The 20,468-nt window shown below is 38.7% G+C and overlaps 1 protein-coding gene across 3 annotated transcripts in view; it reads right to left on the bottom strand.

The window, feature by feature from the left end:
• The window catches only part of PIP5K1B (phosphatidylinositol-4-phosphate 5-kinase type 1 beta), a 98,753-nt gene that overhangs the window by 61,804 nt on the left and 16,481 nt on the right, over positions 1–20,468 (bottom strand). For all 3 annotated transcript variants that reach the window (XM_026035843.1, XM_026035842.1, XM_026035841.1), the window contains exon 2: positions 828–909. The gene's annotated coding sequence lies outside the window, so the exon portion shown is untranslated. The remainder of the gene's footprint in view (positions 1–827; positions 910–20,468) is intronic.

Consider the following 20,468-nt stretch of genomic DNA (forward strand, 5'->3'; position numbering starts at 1 on the left):
TCAGGCACATACACAACCTTTGCTTTCGGTAATTCCTGCTCCTGTATGTTTATCCTCTTCTGCATCACATATCAACAGTACTTTGGGGACCAACCCGTAGTCCCATCAACTGATCCCATCAGCACCAATACCCCAGSCTTGTGCAGGCCACTGCCACATTCACAAGGAACTACACCTCCAGCTTCACTATTTCTTTACTTAAAAGCGAAAGATTATTGCTATGAGCACTGATTCTACACCTGACATAAAAAAAAAATACGTAARTGATGAAAATTACCCTCCCCCTCTCCCGAACCACTGCCAGCACCTTACACGCYTGCAGGGCAACACCAGCACTCACAAGGAGGTCCTTGGACAGGGATTATCCAAGCAAACTAAAAGGACAGTATCACCTCAACATGAAGGCTCAGGTTGCTCTTTCTTGCAACTTCCTTCATCACTTGGTAGCTACGCAGACAGCGTAGAGCCACACATGGTGGTGAAATCCTCCTGCCCCGTAGGTCTTGTGAGATGAGCCTGAAGGGGCCATGGTGGGCACAAGCGTGAGGCTTGTGCATACGAGCCAGGTTTTCAGTGGCCTTTTTCAACGGCACAAAGGCTTTTGCCTCATTAGTTTACTGTATTCTCAAAGCTGCAAGGAGGTATTTGACATTACATCTTACCATTGCTGTGAAGTAACAATAGATCAGGAATAAATCACTAAATTACAGATTATCTGGGTCAGTCACTCTTGAGAGCGGCTGCCAAGGTTAAAAAAAGCTACAAGAACATATTCTAAAAATTGTTGCAAGATTTTGCCAACAGTTTCGTAATGGAAGCATACATACCCTTCTGAACTACAGGGCAAGTCATCTGGAGCTSAGAGCTAGGGTCAACCCATTCATTGGTGCTGTTAATATTTTCCAGGACCTATTAAAAAGAAAGACTGTTATCATTATGCCATCATAGATTTATATTTCAGTAACAGTTTTAGAATTCCTTTTAATACTATTTCTTGGCCCAAGAAGGCAAGAATCCAGCTAGATGTGATGCTGTTCAATTGCCTTCTCAAATTTCTTGGTTACTAGTAGTTCAGTAGATATACTTAGAAATGAGCAGCACTACACAGGATAACATCAGTGCAATCTAAGTTGTTTTCGCCCTAGATCCTGTCACTAATGTGGCACTAACAACCCTACTTGGGTTGCAATGGTGCAATAAACACACGTGCTGTACAGGACTGTGTAATTACACATGCTCTTCTACAAGGAGTTAAAAAATACTAAAAATTATAAACTCCACTCACAGGGAACAGCCCATATTTCTAATTCCATCCACGGAAGAGATGAAAGACAGAAATGAGCATCTGGAAGACAGATCACTGATTGGTTTTGAATAACAATCTAGAAGATGGGGCCAAACTCTTCTCAGTGGTGGCCAGTGACAGGACAAGGGGCAATGGGTACAAGTGGCAACACAGGCAGTTCCATCTCCATATGTGGAAAAACTTCTTTCCTGTGAGGGTGCCAGAGCCCTGGCACAGGCTGCCCAGGGAGGCTGTGGAGTCTCCTTCTCTGGAGATCTTCCCAACCCGCCTGGATGCCGCCCTGTGCCCCGTGCTCTGGATGTCCCTGCTGGAGCAGGGGGTTGGACTGGATGAGCTCTAGAGGTCCCTTCCAACCACAACCAKTCTGTGATTCTGTGTAACAAACTAATTTTGGAAGTCTTCTGCAACAGTAATTTCTATRCAATATATTTTTTCAACTAATATTCTTAAAGTGAGGTATTAAAATGGTTGACTACACATATGACAGAATATTAAATATCCAGACATTATTTAATAGCCCTTTTAAATCAGCTTCCTCCTCCACCAAATTCCCGATCATCTTTAAGCTCTACCAATACAGCTATTTCTCCAGACTCAGAAGCCTTCTTATAGGGGTAAATACTGTTATGAACTGTTGTGTCTCAGCTAGCCATACGCTTTATTGYCGTCTTCATGCAACTAATATATCTTAATTAATAAATCCATTATTTGCATATGTATTTCCATCATCCCACACTTCACACTCTTACTAGAGACAATGACTCAGTTTAAAAATCTTTTAAAATTGATGACAATTTATCTAACTTATCTATATTCATACATTCTATGTCACTAGCTAAAACTAACCCAGGTTTGCAATTATGGATATAAGAACACAGTCATCCAGCACAGTGGTTACATCTACTTGCTTAGGAGAAAGGATCGTATTTCAATTTAACCACCAATAGTACAAAGGCTGCTTAATTGGATTGACCTCTAGGGAAAGCTCTTCCAAAAAAAGATCCAAATCATCCCCTTCATCCCTCTGTTTTCACTCAAATGATCCTAGATATAGGAATATTTCCTGCTAACCTTCTAAGATATAGTCATTCTCAAAATGACTGTGCATTTATTACCTTGTGAGGAAACCACCTTATTTACAGCACTGGATGATGGCATGTGTCTGACAGAAGCCAGACTCACATAGTGTGGGGAGATGGGGAGGAAAAACCTTTTCAAAATACTGTAAGCATTCAATGCAAGACTGAGCTATAAAGACCCCTTGTTACCATCCTAGTTCGTGCTAGTAAAGAGAAACATTAGACAATACAAAGAATGTATTTTCCAGAATAGTTTCGGAGAATCAGCAACCTGACCTTGGGTCTGATCTGCGGCCAAAACTCGTGTGACACTGTTTGGTTCCCAAGACACCAGCCTAAAGCAGCCTTGAATTTCAAGTGTCAATACACTTGTCTTAAGTGCAGATTAAAACAAAGCAAAACTACAGCTGCTTCAAATGAAAACATGTGTATTATGATTTAGTTTCTTACTGGAAGTAAGTAAAYCTTGCACTCCCTAATTTCAGCCAAGCAGCAAGTCTGATTTTCCCACCACATAGCTGGATTTTTGCAAACAGGATGAGTAGTATAGTTACTGTGACAGCAAGTACATGAAAGTTTACTGTCCAGCTTCCCTTTTTTTGCCTTGAATTTGTAACTGCGTATTTCTAACACTTTAGAAATTCACATTTTACTGRAAGTAGAAAGTATTCACATTCCCCGTTGATAATTACCTGTTTTTACATAACATTAATTYCTAAGCTACAGCTCATAGGAACAGGTACTACTATTTATTTAATGGTCAATTTAGCTCAATTTTCTGGGAACATCAGCATTCCCACAAACTTCAACAAATTAGACACCCATGACAAACACTAATTACACTCTCGCCAGCCTCATCTGCAAATTCAGCCAACTAGAAATGAGTTCAACTTTCTTTCCATTATCAAAATAAATACATACCTAAATAAAAGTTCTCCATCTGAAGAACACATTTCTCAGTATCTTCTGATAATTTTTAAAATAAATCACTTATAAAGTACACACACAAAGAATACACACACACTGCTTAAGAACCAAATTTCACATTTTCCAAATGAGGATTCTAACCATTGCTATCAGATCRTGGCCAATATTAAAGATGTGGATTTTTGTCCTAGCTTTTGATGGACACATCTCAGATGTACTGCAAACAGTTTTCTGTACTAGTACACACAGAAGGTGAAATCTCATTTGAGTGGAAAGGTACTCCTGTATTTTCATCTATCACCTTAAATGTGAACAGTAAGAAACAACCAAAAAGCAAAACAAAAGGACACTCAATTTTTAGTGAGCACAGGGAGAGGTATTATGCTTCTTTATTTCTCATAAGATACAAACATTAATAGAATATTTGGAGACAGATTTTGCATGTTTAGAAGTCTGAGACAGACAGCTGGGTTTTCAAGAAACACCAGTAAGATTTTTATAACGAATGCATTAGGATGACACTTAAAACCCAGAAATCARTCCAGAAATTTGGTTCTTCAATGCTTATGCATTTTAGGTAACATATTTCTTTAAGATTAACAAAGCACTCTCTCTCCAGAAAGATAAAAAACACCAAAAATACAACAGTTACTTCTTTGGAAAAGCAGATAATTTGCTTATACATTTTCATATACACACACATGCATTTCATGGTAAATTCATATGAAACTCAATAAATAGCATGAGATAGAGGGAGGTATTTAGGATATCCGCCCTAAATAACTGGAAGTATTCTTGACAAAGGTTGCTTGTCAGAACTACTTGCAAAAAAGTCACAAACAGCACTTCTAAAGACTTACAAAATGGAATTGATAATGTCTCCCATTAAAGAGTCATCACAATCACAATTAAACTTTTTCATAGCCTTTGTCACAGTAACATTCCTCTGTTACTGTGACTTTAAAGAAGCATCTTAAGAGCATTATGAAAATCACKTGTTGCAAAATTCATTTTTACTATAAAATTTGCTCAGCCAAATTTTTTCTTGTGGTAGTAGTTGTGAAAGTCAGTWCCTCATTTCACTAAAAAGACTTTCAGATCTGTATGGTGAAAAACTTTCACCAAATCTCTTGAGGGACAAAGCCAAAATCTCAGACTTCAACTCTGACGTAAAACTGGAAGCCATTGTTATGCTGTGATGTAGAAAGGCAAGAAATCTCCAAACCAAAAACAATCCACAATGGAAGAACTCCAACAATACTTTTTTTTTTTTTTTTTTAATAATAATAAAATCTTTCTTTCTAAATACTTATCTTGAATATTCCCTCGCACCCTGAAAGCATTCCTTGGATTCTACTGTCCTCTTAACCTCCCCAAGGAAAGAAAGTAGCTTCACATTTCCCCTATCAAATTTTCTTTACCTTTAATTTCTCTTCCTTTAACAAATTCTCCCAAGGTAAGTTACATCTACCAGATAATACACTTGAGATGCAACTTCCATCAGCTTTTTAATTTATTACCTCTTTGTTACAAAGTCATCCAGAATGTGGAAAATTAAAAGTTTGTGTACAAGCAGGTCTTTAAAAGTTATTGCTATTATTCTCATAACACCAAGCATAAAAGAGTAGTTTCAAGAGCAGAGGCACTGTTGAAACTCTGTTCTCTGCCTTTTTGGGTTTTAGAGTGACYAAGTCTAGAGCTCACATTTTTCCAGGCACTGAACAAAATTTTCTCACATTTGATGCATTTATTGATGCATTTATAAACTTACTCTCATCTGGATTCTCTGTCATTCGATACCAAATGACTATTGGCAACAATTTTCCCAGTTAGAGGTCATCTCTACTTGTCTCTTTTCCCCCATTGAATTTGCTGAAATTATAGAYTACTAGCAAATTTCACTGTTACTGGCAAAAATATTTCTTTTTTCMTCTCTAGGAAAATCTGAATAGCAAGATTATTTAGAAAACTATTGGCAAAGGAAGAGTCTCAGAACACAAACACACAGAATCCTGTAACACAAATAAAACTTGCCTGCTTACAAGAGTGTTTTTTTCCTCGTTAATTAAAGAAAAATCAGAAGGGAGATTAATTTATAACATAAAAGAAAGTCTGACCTAAATTSCTAGACCTTGTCAAAACTAATATTACTCCTAGACAGAAATTATATTTTAACTTCTTTGTGGAGTATTTTCCTATGCTTTAGGACTACTGACTATGATCTGGAAGACTTAATCAATCCCAATGTGAGGTGGCCAAGCAGATTCAGAGTGCACAGGAGCCTGCAAGCAATGCTAGGTCGAGCAGGGCTAAGGAGATGTCAATAAGGAAAATTTGGTGTAGTACACAGAGCAAAAAAGAAGGKCAATTCCTACAGCTTTCTCCATCATCACAAATTAATCCCTGCTCTAAAAACCCTGGAGAAGGACAGTCATATACAGACGCACACACCTAAAGTAAAGACTGAAATAATGTATTTGGTCAATTAATTATATAGATATACACACACACTTTTTTTTTTTTTTCTTTTTACAAATACCCAAGTATCTCAGACATTAGTTTGTGGAACAGATTCATTTTTTGACAGCAACAACAATGTAGCCATCTAAGGTCAAATAWGTCACTATGTTCATATAGCTGATATACTCAAGGAGTAAAACCAAAATATTTYAGGCCTACACATCCTGAGAATGAAATAAATGCTCACATGTTGTGATGGACAATCACTAAACATTCTAGAAAAACTTTCTTCTCCTCTTTCATGAATCATCAGTTTTAGAGCTTCCAGCASAGAATCTCAAAATTCAGTAACACCCTCAACAAAGGCTGGTTTACAGAGAYTTCTCCACAAGAGCTAGTGCACTGCACCTCTGCTATCAACTGCCACACCTTGAGTGCTCCCAGAAGTGACAGACATCCCTCTGGAAGCACTGCCCCTTTCCAAATACCCACAGTAATAGCCTTCTRCTGCACAGGAGTTGCCATTGATCTGTCTTGAGAAAAATGTGGCAGTGAAAATTTGTCATATGAATTTTAGTGGTTAGGCCTGTTCCCTTGGCAACTTTCCCACAACCTTTTTTGTTTCTTCTTATTTATTTTTTTCAGCTAATTATGGAGGTAGAAAGTGTGATTGAAAGTCAAACCTGCAGAGTGAAATCTTCTCATAGAGAACAGCGAGGGTTGTTCTAAATAGCAAGACCGACCTCTTCCAATTTTCAATAATTAATATTAGGAAACAATTTCAGATGTAACATCTTCATGAAGTTAAGAAAAAAATAATCAGGTGAGAGATTGTATAGCCTGCTATACCTAGCAAAAATGAATTATTTTTCAGACATCTACACAGTCCAGATCATTTYGGACAGTTTAAAGGTTCTATTAACCTGCTAACCTCTCTGATTACTTTTTTTTAATTTTGCTTTGGTATATGCGGACTGCAAACAGTATCCTAACAGTGATGAAATTCAAGTCCGAGGCAAAATGTCTTGCTAGTCCTGTCTCCATGGACTTTGAYGACAGGACTTATAAACTAGGCAAGGGAAGACACGAGCACTGGCAACGTGGAGCTGCCCTTCGGGCTGCTCACCTCCTCTAAACCATTTCAGCTGCTCACACCACCTTCACTTACATAGCTCAAAAGCTCATATTAGTTTCTATGTCTTACCAGACCTTTTAGGCTCTCAGTAACTTAGCTAAATACAGTGCTGTTATTTGGACGCTGTAAGACTGCTTCAAAAACACTTACCCTCAGGGAGTACAGTATTTGAATGAAAAGTAAAAGAAAAAAAAAAAAAAGGCAACGACAAGGGAACCAGTCTTTTTTCATTTCACAAGCTGAATTTGAGAATCAATTTATCAGAGGGAGTAATGCATACTTTAGCACTACATATGTTTACACTTTGATGCTTTGATTTACAGCAAGAAGTACCAGATCATCTATTTTTCTTATTCTAGCCTTCAGAAAGGAAAAGTACATAAAAACTAAATGAGCATCAGCAAATATCACCTCCATCCAAGTTTACAAATACTTACGAAAGCTCTGTCCTGCTTGAGGAAGTGCCGCTAGTGCTTTAGACTGCTCTCTGATGCAAGACAGCCTAACCTACAGCTATAATGTACAAGTCACAGAAAGAGGCACAGTAGTATCACAAGACACAGCTACATATAATTTTCTCTTTGTACACAACCTTACACAACCAAACACAATTGCATCCTTTGTTTTGAAAATAAATGTTGTCATTTTTTTTTTCCAGGTGGATACTTGTTTCCCACTGCTTTTTCACGAGAGGAAGCAAAATTGTACTGAGGAAGCAAAAACTTACAAGTTTTTTAAGTTTTGAAAAACAGAATTTAGTGGTCCTCTGGCAAAATTCCTTTGCACCTATAATTTGGGTATCTTTGAAATTCTGCATCTTATAGACAACTTGAGAATCCTGTAGGGAGAATATTTGCACATCCATGCTCTTAACAACTATGGGACTTTTCCAAATCACTGATCCTAGACTAGCAATCAGAAAGAACAAACATTTGATCCCTGACATGATTGACGTCACACTGTGTACTTTGTAGAAATTGCCAACAGGACCTCCTTTTATAAAGTGAAAAGGCCTCATTAATTTCTTTTTCTTCCTTTTTCTTTTTTTTTTTTGTAAGAGACTGAAAGCATGCAAAGCAGAAAGCCACATTTGTACAAGACCAAAGGAACAATTCCTAGTTCATTCTCGTACTTTAGTAATTGAGATTTCACGTGACAACAACACTTAAAAGCTTTTAAGAGATCTCAGTCTCTTAGTAAAGTCTATAAGATTGAACAGATGAATAAAAACTGTGAGATGGGGTTCTGAACTTCGGGGAAAAAAGGAAGAGAAGGAAATGCCTGAATCCTGCATAAAACAAAAGTTGTGGGGAAGGGCATGGGTAAAAGATATCTCAAATCCAGAACCATAGCTTGGCTCAGACACTTTTGTACCTTTAATATGACAGTGGTCCTAATGCTACTAAAAAAGACCAGACACAGGACTTGAGATAACATTACCACATAACTGTCCAACAAACTGTTGGACAAAAAAAAAGTTAGGGAAGCAAAAGGGGGGGAAAAAAAAGAGGAGAATAATGSGGRAAAAAAAATCTACATTTGACTGACAGTGCACGGAAAACTCATGGCAGGAACCACACGACAGCTGACAATCATGATTTTTGAAGAAAAAGCCAGGCAAGCAGAAGCACTTAGGTAATCAGTAGATAAGATCCAATGGAAATGATATCTCATGCAAGGGGAAAAGRAGCTCATGGGAAGTGCTACTTGTTAAAAGAAAGATAGAGAGGTCCAAACAAACCTAACTTGCTGGAGGAAAGGAATATGATTAAATAATGATCTTTAGTGACCTAAAAGTCCAGAAAGAATCATACAGGAAATGGAAAATAGGTCAATGGTTAAGAACAAGCATAGAAAGCACAGAATGAACATACTATTTTAGATAAAAGGTGCTCCATAGTGCCAATGTGGAGAGTCATGCAGCAGTGATGTGGTCCAGAATATAAGGAAAGCAAGAGAAGCAAAAGCATCATGCTCACCTTTAGTATGGAAGAGAATGACTTAGAATATCCATGACAGTTTAACCCATCTTCAGTTAACAAGCTGTGGGCTGCAGCTTGTACATACTCTCATTATTAGTGGCTTTATAGGAAAGAAACACATGGATTAGAAGAGAGGAAGTCAAGACCAACAAAGCTGTTTTTCCTCATCTAGCAAGTCCACATGTGGAGTGGCCAGGGGGTCTGCASCAGAGGCAGCAATGAGGCCTCAGCGGTGCTTTCATGAGCTCCCCCAAGGCACTCACAAAGCAGCTGGAAAAGACCATCTAGGTGGTGCTGCTCTAAAGCATTACGCAAGGCCTCAGCTGGAGCACTTGTCTCCAGTTTTGACTACAGACTGTATTTGCACAAAATACAGGTACGAGCTGGTGATCATCAAACGATATGAATAACAACAAGAGGTTTAAAACATTAAAAGTATGTCTGAATACGTGGAAGAACTGGAATTCTGTTTAACTTACAAAGAAAAAAAAGACTGAAGAGACATACASCAATTATCTGCAAACTCATAAAAARGAGGAACAGCCTCGCTCTCACAAAACAATTACAAGGATAGGAAACTTGTATAAAATATTAAGAACTTTACAACAGTTGTAATGCTCTGTTTTGACAGCTTAATCTTCTCTACTCACCCATCTTGTTCTATTTTTGCAGAAGCACAACAATATGTCTTTTTCTAACCCACTCAAAATTCCTATGCAAACTTCACAGCAAAAGTGAAAGATAATAAATACGATTYTCTTAACAAGAACGCTCCCCAAAAGTCTTTCAACACACACAAGACATTGAACAGTGGCAGTCAAAAAGATTAATAAGTACTAAAGCGTATGGTACAATTTGTTTACTTATCCATAGATTACTAAATCACAATCAGCCCGTTAAGTCTACAATCTATCATATTAACGCTTGTAGAAGAAAGTCAAAAACAGCAGCCTCAAAGATAGAGTGAATTAGCATGATCTTGAAGTCATCCCTCCAGATCCTGTAACTTGTAGGCATACAGCCTCTACTGAATGCTAATTAGGGTCATCTTTTCAAGAGCTGTTTGTGATTTTATCCTTTATCCAAGAAATTTGAGTCTTTGAAATACTACTTTTGTTTTTGTTAGAGGGCCTTACTGTACAGATGTAAAAGATACTTGAACACTGGAACTGCCTTGGAGAACTGTAATCCCAAATGTGATGGATATTTAGGAAACATGAGACAAAGTTGGTCCTRTCATGATCCGTTTCGTTCATGGTGTATCATCTCATACAGCTTCAGCTGTAGACTCTGACATTTCACCTGATCCAAGTTGGTGCTGCTGTGATCCTGCCTTTCAGGCATTTGTCTCCTCTCTTGTTCCATCACTAATGCTCCTCTGATTCCAGAAGAACTCATCCAAGCAATTAAACTATGGGGATAGTAAGGGCAGATACACACTATCAAAAATTAATCATAATGGAACTGCTTGCAAGTGCGGACAAAGCTTTTGCATGGGCTCCCCCAAGATGGGCAAGAAATTTGGAAGAGGATGAAGAGGGTGATGCAACATACCAGAACTTTGGCTTATGCTGAACAAGAGGACTTTTGTTCCAACTGTTTCAATCCCTTCCAAGCTTTCCCACAGGCTCGTAGCTGTGGGCGCCATCGTGACCAAAGTGGAAGGAATACTGAGAAACAGGCACACAAGTGTTACTGATGTCCCAAGCTGCCGGGGCAAGAGCATCAGAGGTAGGCTCAAAATTAAATTTATGGGAAAGATCTGCAGAAACGTATGTAGAAGGTTAGGCTTCCAAATGTATACTTAAGCAGTGACTTGTATTTCAGGTRCTTAGCCTACCTGAAAAAAATCAGGTCACACAGGAGTGGATATAGAAGACTGAAGCAAGCAGATTTCAAAGTCATGTCTAAATTTGGTCAAGAGACTCTCTAATTAGGGTAGTATATGGAATAATAAAAGTTATTATAACTATTAAAAACAAATCCCTCAGGAAAGCCAAGACTGCAATTAGCAGAAGGTTTCCTTGGATCTCATCATTTTAACTTTAGTTAGAATTTAACGGCTAGCTGATTTTATTCTTGGAAAATAGTAATAAACTCTTGCACCATTCTCAGCAGAGAACAAATCCTGCATCAGTAAAACAGTCCTCAGCAGAGAACAAACCCTGCATCCTTTGACTCAATTAGCAAGTCTCAGCTTCTCATAGAGCAAAGGTGCTCAAAGACCTTTCCTCACATACAGAAAGCCATGGGAGAGGATTATCCAATTTTATCAAATGGTTCATAAAGTACAAAAGCTAGTCTGCCTTGTTCAAGTCACTTCTCTCTTAAACTACAGAGAAAACTTCAAGGAGGGGAAAAATAATTTCTGAGCTGCATCAAACAACCACCAAGAGCTGTTAGGGAAAGATTTGCTCAGCGTGTAAAGAAATAGCTGCTACTTTTCACGGCTGTTGTCTAGTTAACACAGAACAGAGGCAGGAAGTTTTAGCAACTGGAATAGAACTACAGCATAAAGTATACCAAAAAGACTGCTAATATTCTAAAACTTTATGCCACTCTGACTGTGTAGCTGCTTTACATTTGAAGGACACTACTGTATTTAGTAAGAACTGTAAACTTTGATTCTTTCTGAGTCAGACTTAGGTGGGCAGAGGAGAATAAGCAACTGACTACTTTTTTTCCTGACAGCAACAGACAACGCACTGATTTTAATTCTTGACYGACATTACAATTGTGATGAGTTTTAAGAAGCAATTATGCATCAGGGTACCTATGCATCCTACTGACATTAAGAAACATTAGGTATATAATATAAAATGTTTTGCAAACCTTTAAAACCTGAAAGTATTTTAAAACCAATTAATACAATGAAGTTCATTTCCAGCATCTTTTCAGATGACAAAACCAAATTGAAGAGAAACTGTCCCCAACTATTTTTAGCAGTAAGAAAGTAAAATTAATTTTTTATTTTTACTTATTTATTTATTTATTGGCCACTTCCCAGCCTCACCATTGGTTTTCAGATGTGGCTCTTAGACATCAACATTACACTGGTACTCACATTTCTGTATGCAGATAATTCAAATTCATAAACAATACATAAAAAATATCACCACTTTCTCCTCCGCTCCAAAGTTCTAGCAAGTGGCTAGCAAGCCACTCTTTACAGCCTACCAGGAAATGCCACTGGAAGATTCAAACCTTTGATGTGCTGTTGCTGCTATCAAAGGATCTATTTGCACATAAGTTGTTTTGAAATAGTATATGGAAGCTAGGGAAGATAACGGGTGGGATGTATCACCCAAAGGCGACTTTTCCAGCAGCTGCGGGCGCAGTGGGTGAGCACCATTCAGCAGGACACGAGACACTTGGCACTGCTGGGACTTTAGCAGGACACACCAGGGCTCGGCTGCTTTTCCAGAGAAAAATGACTGCAAGTTTCTCTGCAAGCGGAAAGTGCCCAGTTTCTTGCAAGGTCCGAATGAGAATCTGTTTGCTCTTCAAAGCAGCCCTCCGAAAGAGTAACTACGTCTTTCTGTGCCTCTTTATAGCCTTTAGAAAAGCCATGCAGTGTTATCTGCAAATCAAGTTAGTGACCTCGACCACCTTTAAAGGTAAAAATACAGTTTTCAGCATTAGGGAAGAGAATTTATTCATCACTAACAGAATTCAGTCCATTTCCATCTAATGCACTCTCTTTTCATGAATCATTAGCTGAARAGAAAAAAAATCCCCATGAGGTAGAGCATGGAGACTGTCTAAGAATTGATGAATTAAAAAAAAAAAGAATTAAGTGTAGAGGTTCTTCATAGGAACAACAGACTGCTCTTATGATTTAAGCACATGATACTCCACTTTATAATTGTCCTTAACCCACATGGATGAGAAGAAATGTCCAATTACATAAGTATCTTTTTCAGTAAAGCATTGTACTCATCATAGGATTCTTTTTTTGTCCAAGAAGACAAAAATATGCAYGAAGAACAGCATGCATGCATTAAATATATCTCAAAAATCCTGCCTTTCAGTAGCTGCTGTTAGCAACGTGGTCTTATTATCTTATTCATCCCTCATTTTTGTGTCCTCTCTGCAGAAGAAGCCCGATGAATAGTTATCAATGAGTATTTCTCTTCACTTACCTATTTTGGACTGGATAACTATGCTTCTACTCTACAGCAAATAAAAAAAAAAAGAACGACTTGACCTTCCTCATAGTATGATCCCATTAGAAAAGTATTATTGAGCAGTACTGCAGCCCTGCAGAAGTTCCTAAGGACCACAAAAAAAAAAAAAAAAAAGAAAGAATAAACCAAACTTCCCTATTTCATTACCCTTGCTCGTCATTTGGCAGTACGTATGGGCCACAAGAAAAGACAGAAAAGGCGCCTACGGTCTCCTCATTGTAGAGGCAGGGTCAGCAGAAAGTTATAAAAACGTTGTTGGTGGTGGGGACAGTTCTCTTGCAGTGTGCAGAATTACCTCAACACACATAAGAAAAGGCAAGCAGGGTAAGGAGGTGATCAGCTGAAGTGCCCAGCCCGCTGTGCATGCAGCTGAGATGTTGCAGGATGCCTGACAAGGCCAAACTGAAGCAAAACCAAATGCTGTTCATCAGCTGTGAGGGGTCCTGCAGGGAAGTCACCAAAATGGGTACAACAGTCCCATATTCCTTCACAGCAAACTGCTTCCATCTGAAAGCACTGGTTTAGAAATGTAGGATTAAGATCGCCCCGTAGCTGAAGGAGCTAAGGGATCTGCAGGCCAAAGACACAGAGCTTTAACTCAGGAGCTGATGGCCATCGCTGGTAGCCTTAGGGGCAATGCTAGGTTGGGAAGGTGCCTCCAAACTGTTGTCTTTGAGGTGTACAGGTACCCTGCATCACTACCCAGCTTCCGAGTGCTCACACATCCCAGGGTGGACGGAGGAGGACTCTCTTGAGGGGTTGTATACGTGCATAACAGATACTTACAATGTGGCAGCATCCACCCTTCTGTCCTGGGAAATATCTATGCCTATGGAAGCCCTGCCCCTCTGCACTAGCCTTCACTTTGCTGGTTTCCTTTCTGTGCTTATGAGCTCACAGCAGGATGCAGAGCAAAACCAGCTGAGGAGCAGCCTTGACTTTACTTTGAAGTCCTACAAACACTGGAGAGACAGGAATGGGTGTGAACACTTAAGCCAGTGAAGAGCAACCTGGGACAAGGAAAAAGGAGCAAACCAGGAAAGCAGCGTGGGGTGGCAGCATTTTGGCAAGGGACCACAGTCTCTGCTTAACTGGTAGGAAGAGCGACCAACCAGTGCTGACACTCAGCAGATTTTAGAGGCAGGACTGATCCTTCTGACGAGCTCCAGGGCTGCAGAAAGGCAACGAGAGGTGGTGTCTGCAGAGGACTCAGCTCCCACGAGGCTGCTGTGGGTCAGCAGAGCCCAGCAGCAGCCCCTGCACTCATCCAGCTGTCGGGMAAAGGAAGGCCTGGCCCTCTTGGGCTGCACTGCATCCAGGGATCTGAGACTAGCTATTGTTATGAGGAAGTATGAATTACAAGGAGAAATTTAGCTTTTGCATTCCGTGAAGAAACATCTGTCCCCTCGCCTTTTTCCCCACTACATTTTTCCCTACAGCGTGGAACCAACCTGCAGTGGGTGTACCTGTGAGAGATGGGATGTTTATGAGCCTTAACAGCACACATTGGTACACAACTTTGGGCTCCCAAACTCTCAGATAGAAAATTYTATATGCATCTCATAATGGGCATAGTGCTACTATAAAAAATGGTTGCAGTTTTGGAAATGATTGCCATTCTAACTAGCCAAAACAGAGAAAAAACAAACTCTTAGGATGCCTCTTAAAAAGTTATGACTCTTAACTCATGACCTTCTCTAATTATCAGTATGCCCGATCTTCTTTCAAAAGGTGCTTGAATACTACAGTTTGAAGATAATCACTTTATCCCTTCTTATTGCCACTTTAAAAAAAAAAAAAGCCTGAGCTACTGCAAACATCAAACATTTCAGTGAGGAATACATCAAGTAGGAGTGTATTTGTAGATATATCCATCTAAGCTATTATCTATATGAATTACTTTGTCTAAGAAAAAGAATCTGATGCTAGGAAAACAGAGCAGCAGAAAAGAACAGTTCTATAGATTAATAAACAGATGAAACCTGCAAAAAAGCAAACCATTATACTGGGGTATTCAAAAATATTTTAGTTACTTCCTCTAAAGCTATTGAGCATAAGGTATTGCGATAATTTTAAGGAGCTTACCTTTGACTTTATTCAAAGGGATATGTCATGATTTTACAGCTGTTCCTGTGTTATTGCACTATTTTGCAACACCTACTTAATGTGCTTTGTCTACATTTAGAGAATCACCATCCTTCATTATTCCTGCAAAGATATTGGTCTTGAACTAGCAGTTCAAGAATATATGAAAAAGAAGAATAAAAAGGCCTGTCAAACCTGTTAAGAGTCCTGTTAAATGCCCGTTGAACAGTTAAAGTTGCATTACTGTTCACATTTGTGACAACCTTTCAAATGGTGCACTAACAGGTAAAAAAAGAGAGCTGAAAGTTTAGGTGCTCACTGTTCTGCTGCAGAAAATATCATTTGCATGCAGGAAAGGCAGCTTGCTCATTTTCTGAGTGTGTAACTTGAGGGTTACAAAAGGAGTCTTTGAGCTAAAGGAAGCTGTCAAAGGAAAGAGATGAGAACCTGACCTGCTTCAACCTGTATTTGTTTTGCAAAGTCCTGTGTTACTTTGTTTGTTGTTACTGCACTTACAAAGCAAAGTATTTGAGCACCTTTCCTATCCCTGTTACCAGAGAGCAAAACCAGCCTGAAGGTGAGAGGCACAAGCTTGCAGAAAGATACTCAAAAAACTGAAGTTACCTCTGCCATGTGTTTTTGATAACAATTTTACCATGAACAGCTAGACATGCCATGCACTTCTTGTCCCCTAACACTGTGCTATGCAATGCTGACCACAGATTAAACAGAAGAGAAAACTGAAAAGTTGTGAGCAGTTTTTTTTTCTTCTAGATCACATAAAAGTTTAACTAGAGATAAAAATATGTGACATTGCTATTGCGATATACCTACATTTACTTTGCATGGCCACATTTTCCTTCTTCATTTTACCAAATGCCTTGTGCAAAATTTATTACATGAGTCTATAGCTTCTATAGAGGTGTGTCTCACAGAACACACCTCTGGTCTTCTGTGGAGATCTCACTTGCACTCTATGTCATAGCAAGGCCCCATCTGTGAAGTACCACATTCAACATGAAGTGCTTGAAGATTATGTTCCTTCATCTCACAGGAAAGGATGACAGGTCGAAGTCCAAATTTCTATGTTTCGCCCTGTATGACCATGTAACTTCCAGCTATATAATCCATCATGTGTGTTACTTCATGTGCCCCCTGAAACTGTTAAAAGGTGATTTTTCAAAGTGGTCTTTCCTATTTAAGAAGCAGACTCAGCCTAACAGCATTTCAGAAAAGTCCCAATCCTACTAGTCAATTTCTAACTTGAAGATGACTGACAACCCGCTTTTAAGGCCATGGTCTCAAAATTCCACTACTAAGCTGTATTAATGCCCCCAGATTGGCTTGAAACACATTCATTTCAGATTGCCCTTGCTCCTCATGAGTATGTGGGGACAAAGCTGGACTTCAAAGTCCCTTGCTCCTATTCTAGCTGTTGTGATTCTTAACAGACTTGTATTTGATAATTAGGGAAAAAAAGAACGCAAATTCTCCCTGCTGTCTGGAACACTGTGTGCCAGAAGTTTTAAACATTTTTGAACTTTAAGATAGTTCACAAATTCATTTTAACTAGGTTTTTTTAGAAGGCACCATTTTGTCAATGTCAGATTTGAGATATGAGACCAAGAGCTGCCTTTGCAGCTCACTAAATCAACATTGCATTGATTGGCTTGGATGCTGCAGGATGCACCACCTTCTATCAGTAAATTTCACCACTACATTCTTGCACTCCAGCTTTGTCCCCATGTACTCGTCCAAATATAGCTTCCTTCTATCATTTGGCACCGCACAACATTATTTCCATGGGCCTGTAATATTTGCAAAAATACAGCGATAACACCAGGACTGACTGCAGTGAATGAACAGCTAGCACCCATTCCCTCGACATGTTTTTCTGCACAATGTTTAGAAAACATGTACGACCAAGGTTAAGGATGTCAGCAGGTGGCTCCGGAAGGTGGGCAATCTTTCAAATCATTTCTGAAGACAGGAGTCTCCCCTAGCTTCCTGCATTAGCCTTAGCTTRGATTACTTCACCTATACATACAAGCATTACTTGCATTTGAGAAGTCACAAAACGTGACAAACTCAAAAACAAGGGAACCGGTAAAACCAACAGCAATTTTACCCGTATTTTATGATTTTATGAGAATAAAATTATTCCTGTACTTAACTATCTGAAGAATCAGGCACTGTGCTAAAAGAAATAAAACTGCAAAGTGAACAAAGATGTTACCTTTACAACAATAGTTATAGAAGCATCCTCACAGAATAGGAGCAGTAAGACCTAAGAATAATAAACGATCCACAGTTTAACACTGTCTTTAAGGTGAAACCTGCACACGTTCATTAGTTCTAAGTGTAAGGACAGGGTTACGTTTGAAACCTCCATTTACTGAGAAATTCTCAAACATTATGACACCAAAACTCAAATCTTCAGATTAGAAGCAGGTGCATCTCTTCTGGGAATGGATTCTGTATTTAATCAGAGATAAGACAATAAGCAAAACACACAGCACAAACATAACTCCAACTACAAAAGCACAGATAATMCAACATCCTTTTTCCGTTGTACACCTGAGCATGTCAGTGCTTCTGCCACTTTTCTTATTCCTTACCTGAAAAAAAAAGGAAATTATGTCCTAGCCACAGAGCTGCAAGGATCAGCAATTATTTTAATGTTTTTAAAATAACATTATTACTGCTATTGCCTGTTCTGACTTTGCTTTGGGAGCAGTTAATTTAAGTGCATTGCGAACAGTTTTAAATTGCTGAATTCACTCATAAGGCAGCAGATGTACCCACATTGTTCTGGGCTAGACTTTGCCAGAGTTGTAATTTCACTCCTTTTAGGCTCCTGTAAACAATTATGAAATATGGCATGGCTTCAAAAATAACAGCAGAAGCCATTTTTCCTTCCTACTGCTTGCTTATTTGTCAACTCTGATGGTAAATTTGAGAACAAATGCCTTATCAGTCATCTCTTCCCCTCCACCCATTTTGATTTTTCAGATGCCCGTTTTTTTCCACCAGTTCTTGTGATGTGGATTGAAGGGGTTCGTACCACTCACCATGCAGTTGGCCACTGCAGCAATGACGACAGCAGCATGCTGACTCACGRGTTATGGAGGTTAGAAGGTGTGTGCTACAGAAGAACGTGTATTAAATACTGGGTGCGATTCACCGAGTGCCCYATTTTAAGGGCCCATTTTGCAATAGGCTTTAAAATCAGCCCAAAAGAGTGAGACAAGTAATTTAAGAGTCATACGCTGTTCCAACTACTAATATATCTCGCTACCAAAATATTTCTAGTAACATTTTGATTCTCAGGAACCAAAGTTCTAGGAGATACATGCAAACCCTTTCATTCCTCAGACAGAATTACAAGCCASTGGGAAATTTTTCAGAATACATTCAGAATACATATTTATATGTGTATATTTAATTTGATTTTACTTGACACCAATGACAACAAAGAAGCTGCATATCACATGGAATAGCACTTTTATAACTTCATTTAAATGTCTGATTTTAAGATTTAGATTCAAGATTCATTTATTTAGGTAGATCTTGGAATCAGTTCACCTACATTCACCTACAAGATCAAATTCAGAAAGAAGGAAAAGTTACAATTTACAGCATAAAAACATTTGCTCTCAGAAATGCTGGGAGGGAGAGAACACTAGAATACTGGCAATTAGACTCAGGCCTAAACTGCAATCATCAGAGATAAAAGTGGTTCTCAAGTTTTCTTTACAACAAAAAATAATGTTACAACAGCATTTTGTGGCTAATTATAGGCTGTCTTGAACAACAGTAGGAATATTTACTTATGAAGATGCTCATTAAAAGAAAGATGTAAAGTTTGATGCTGTGGACTTTCAACAGGTCTCTCTCTAAGTTCTTCTCTGCATATGTCACTTTTCTGATAAATACACATCCTTTTTTCACTAATAATTATGAATTATGAATATAATTAAATACCACTATTTATAGTCTGACAAAATTCAGACTTCAAGATTCTTTACATAAAAAGAAATTTTTATAAAAAGTCACTTTAATATGATTATTCATAGATCAAAAACTTACTTCCTTGTATAGCTTTTTCCCCCCTAACAATTCAAGGTTTAAATACTAGAATTCCTGGCTTCTTCAAACCTATGCAGACCACCAAAGTCTCTGTAAAATGTTGCGCATTCAAGCAAATTAAATTATGCAAGTCTTAAGGAAATAAGGAAAACTTGAAGGAAAACACAAAATGAGACACAGATCTGTTATCTTAGGTGCTCATGGAGGTAGATAACCGTGCAGGCAGGAGTCTTGTGGATCCATCCTCCCACAGGACAGAAGATTCATGGAAATTACATGGGGTTCCGAAAAGGGATTGAAAAATGTGTTTTTTCCCCCACTCATTTTAATCACATACTCTCTTTTTTAAAAGACGTCCAAGTGCTAAAACTCATTAGTGTTGGGCCCTTGACATGAGYGAGCAATAGCAGACACCTCTGCAACAGTCATTTCACGTCCTGCCTTGCAGCGGTAAAAGTAACACCAAGGCAAGACTAAGGGGAGGTGGTATTTAAGGGAGCACTTTATGAAAGAAAATCCAAGCTACCTCACATGAAAGCATTTTTTTTAAATGACTACTTTCTTAGCTGAACAAGTAGTTTCTGAAACTGCTTATAGTATGTACTCAGAACAAGCACAGTCCTGCTGTTAAGAAACACCGTTTGGAACAGCTTATTCATAGAGGGAAAAAAAAAAAAGGCAAAACGACAACAAAAAACACAGCCCTGTAAAGAGCATCCGGTCCCCAATGGAGACAAGACTAACTTGAATCACTTTCTGTAAGAGAGGGCCAAAAGTAAATGTACAAAAAGTTAAACTGACAAAAGAAGCTCCATTTTTACAATCCTGTAAGAAATTAGTGTATTTTGACAGCTTTAACTACACTTGTTTCAGGATTTCAGGAATTAAATACTGCCTGCAACAGTGTCAAGGAACAAGGATATTTCTTCCCCCGATTTCACATGTTTCTGCTCACTGACAGAATCCTACACATACCCAATAAATATCTATTTGCAGCCTGTCTATATTGGGGGCTGGATGAAGATGGGGAGGGTAGAGAGGAGTGAGATGAAAGCAAGCTTGAAAATAAAATATCCTGTCATTCTAGGTCACTGTTTCCCTCAGCCTCACAGTTTGCTTTAGCTTTTCTTTAAGCTGGGAGCTTTGCAGGTAAGGCGAAGAGAAAGTGTCCATCCCCTCCAGTGTACCAAGCAATACCATTTGAAGAGCAGAGCAAAA

The sequence above is a fragment of the Nothoprocta perdicaria genome, unplaced genomic scaffold (genome assembly GCF_003342845.1).
Source record: "Nothoprocta perdicaria isolate Ctin4 unplaced genomic scaffold, notPer1 scaffold_168, whole genome shotgun sequence".
Classification (NCBI taxonomy): domain Eukaryota; kingdom Metazoa; phylum Chordata; class Aves; order Tinamiformes; family Tinamidae; genus Nothoprocta; species Nothoprocta perdicaria.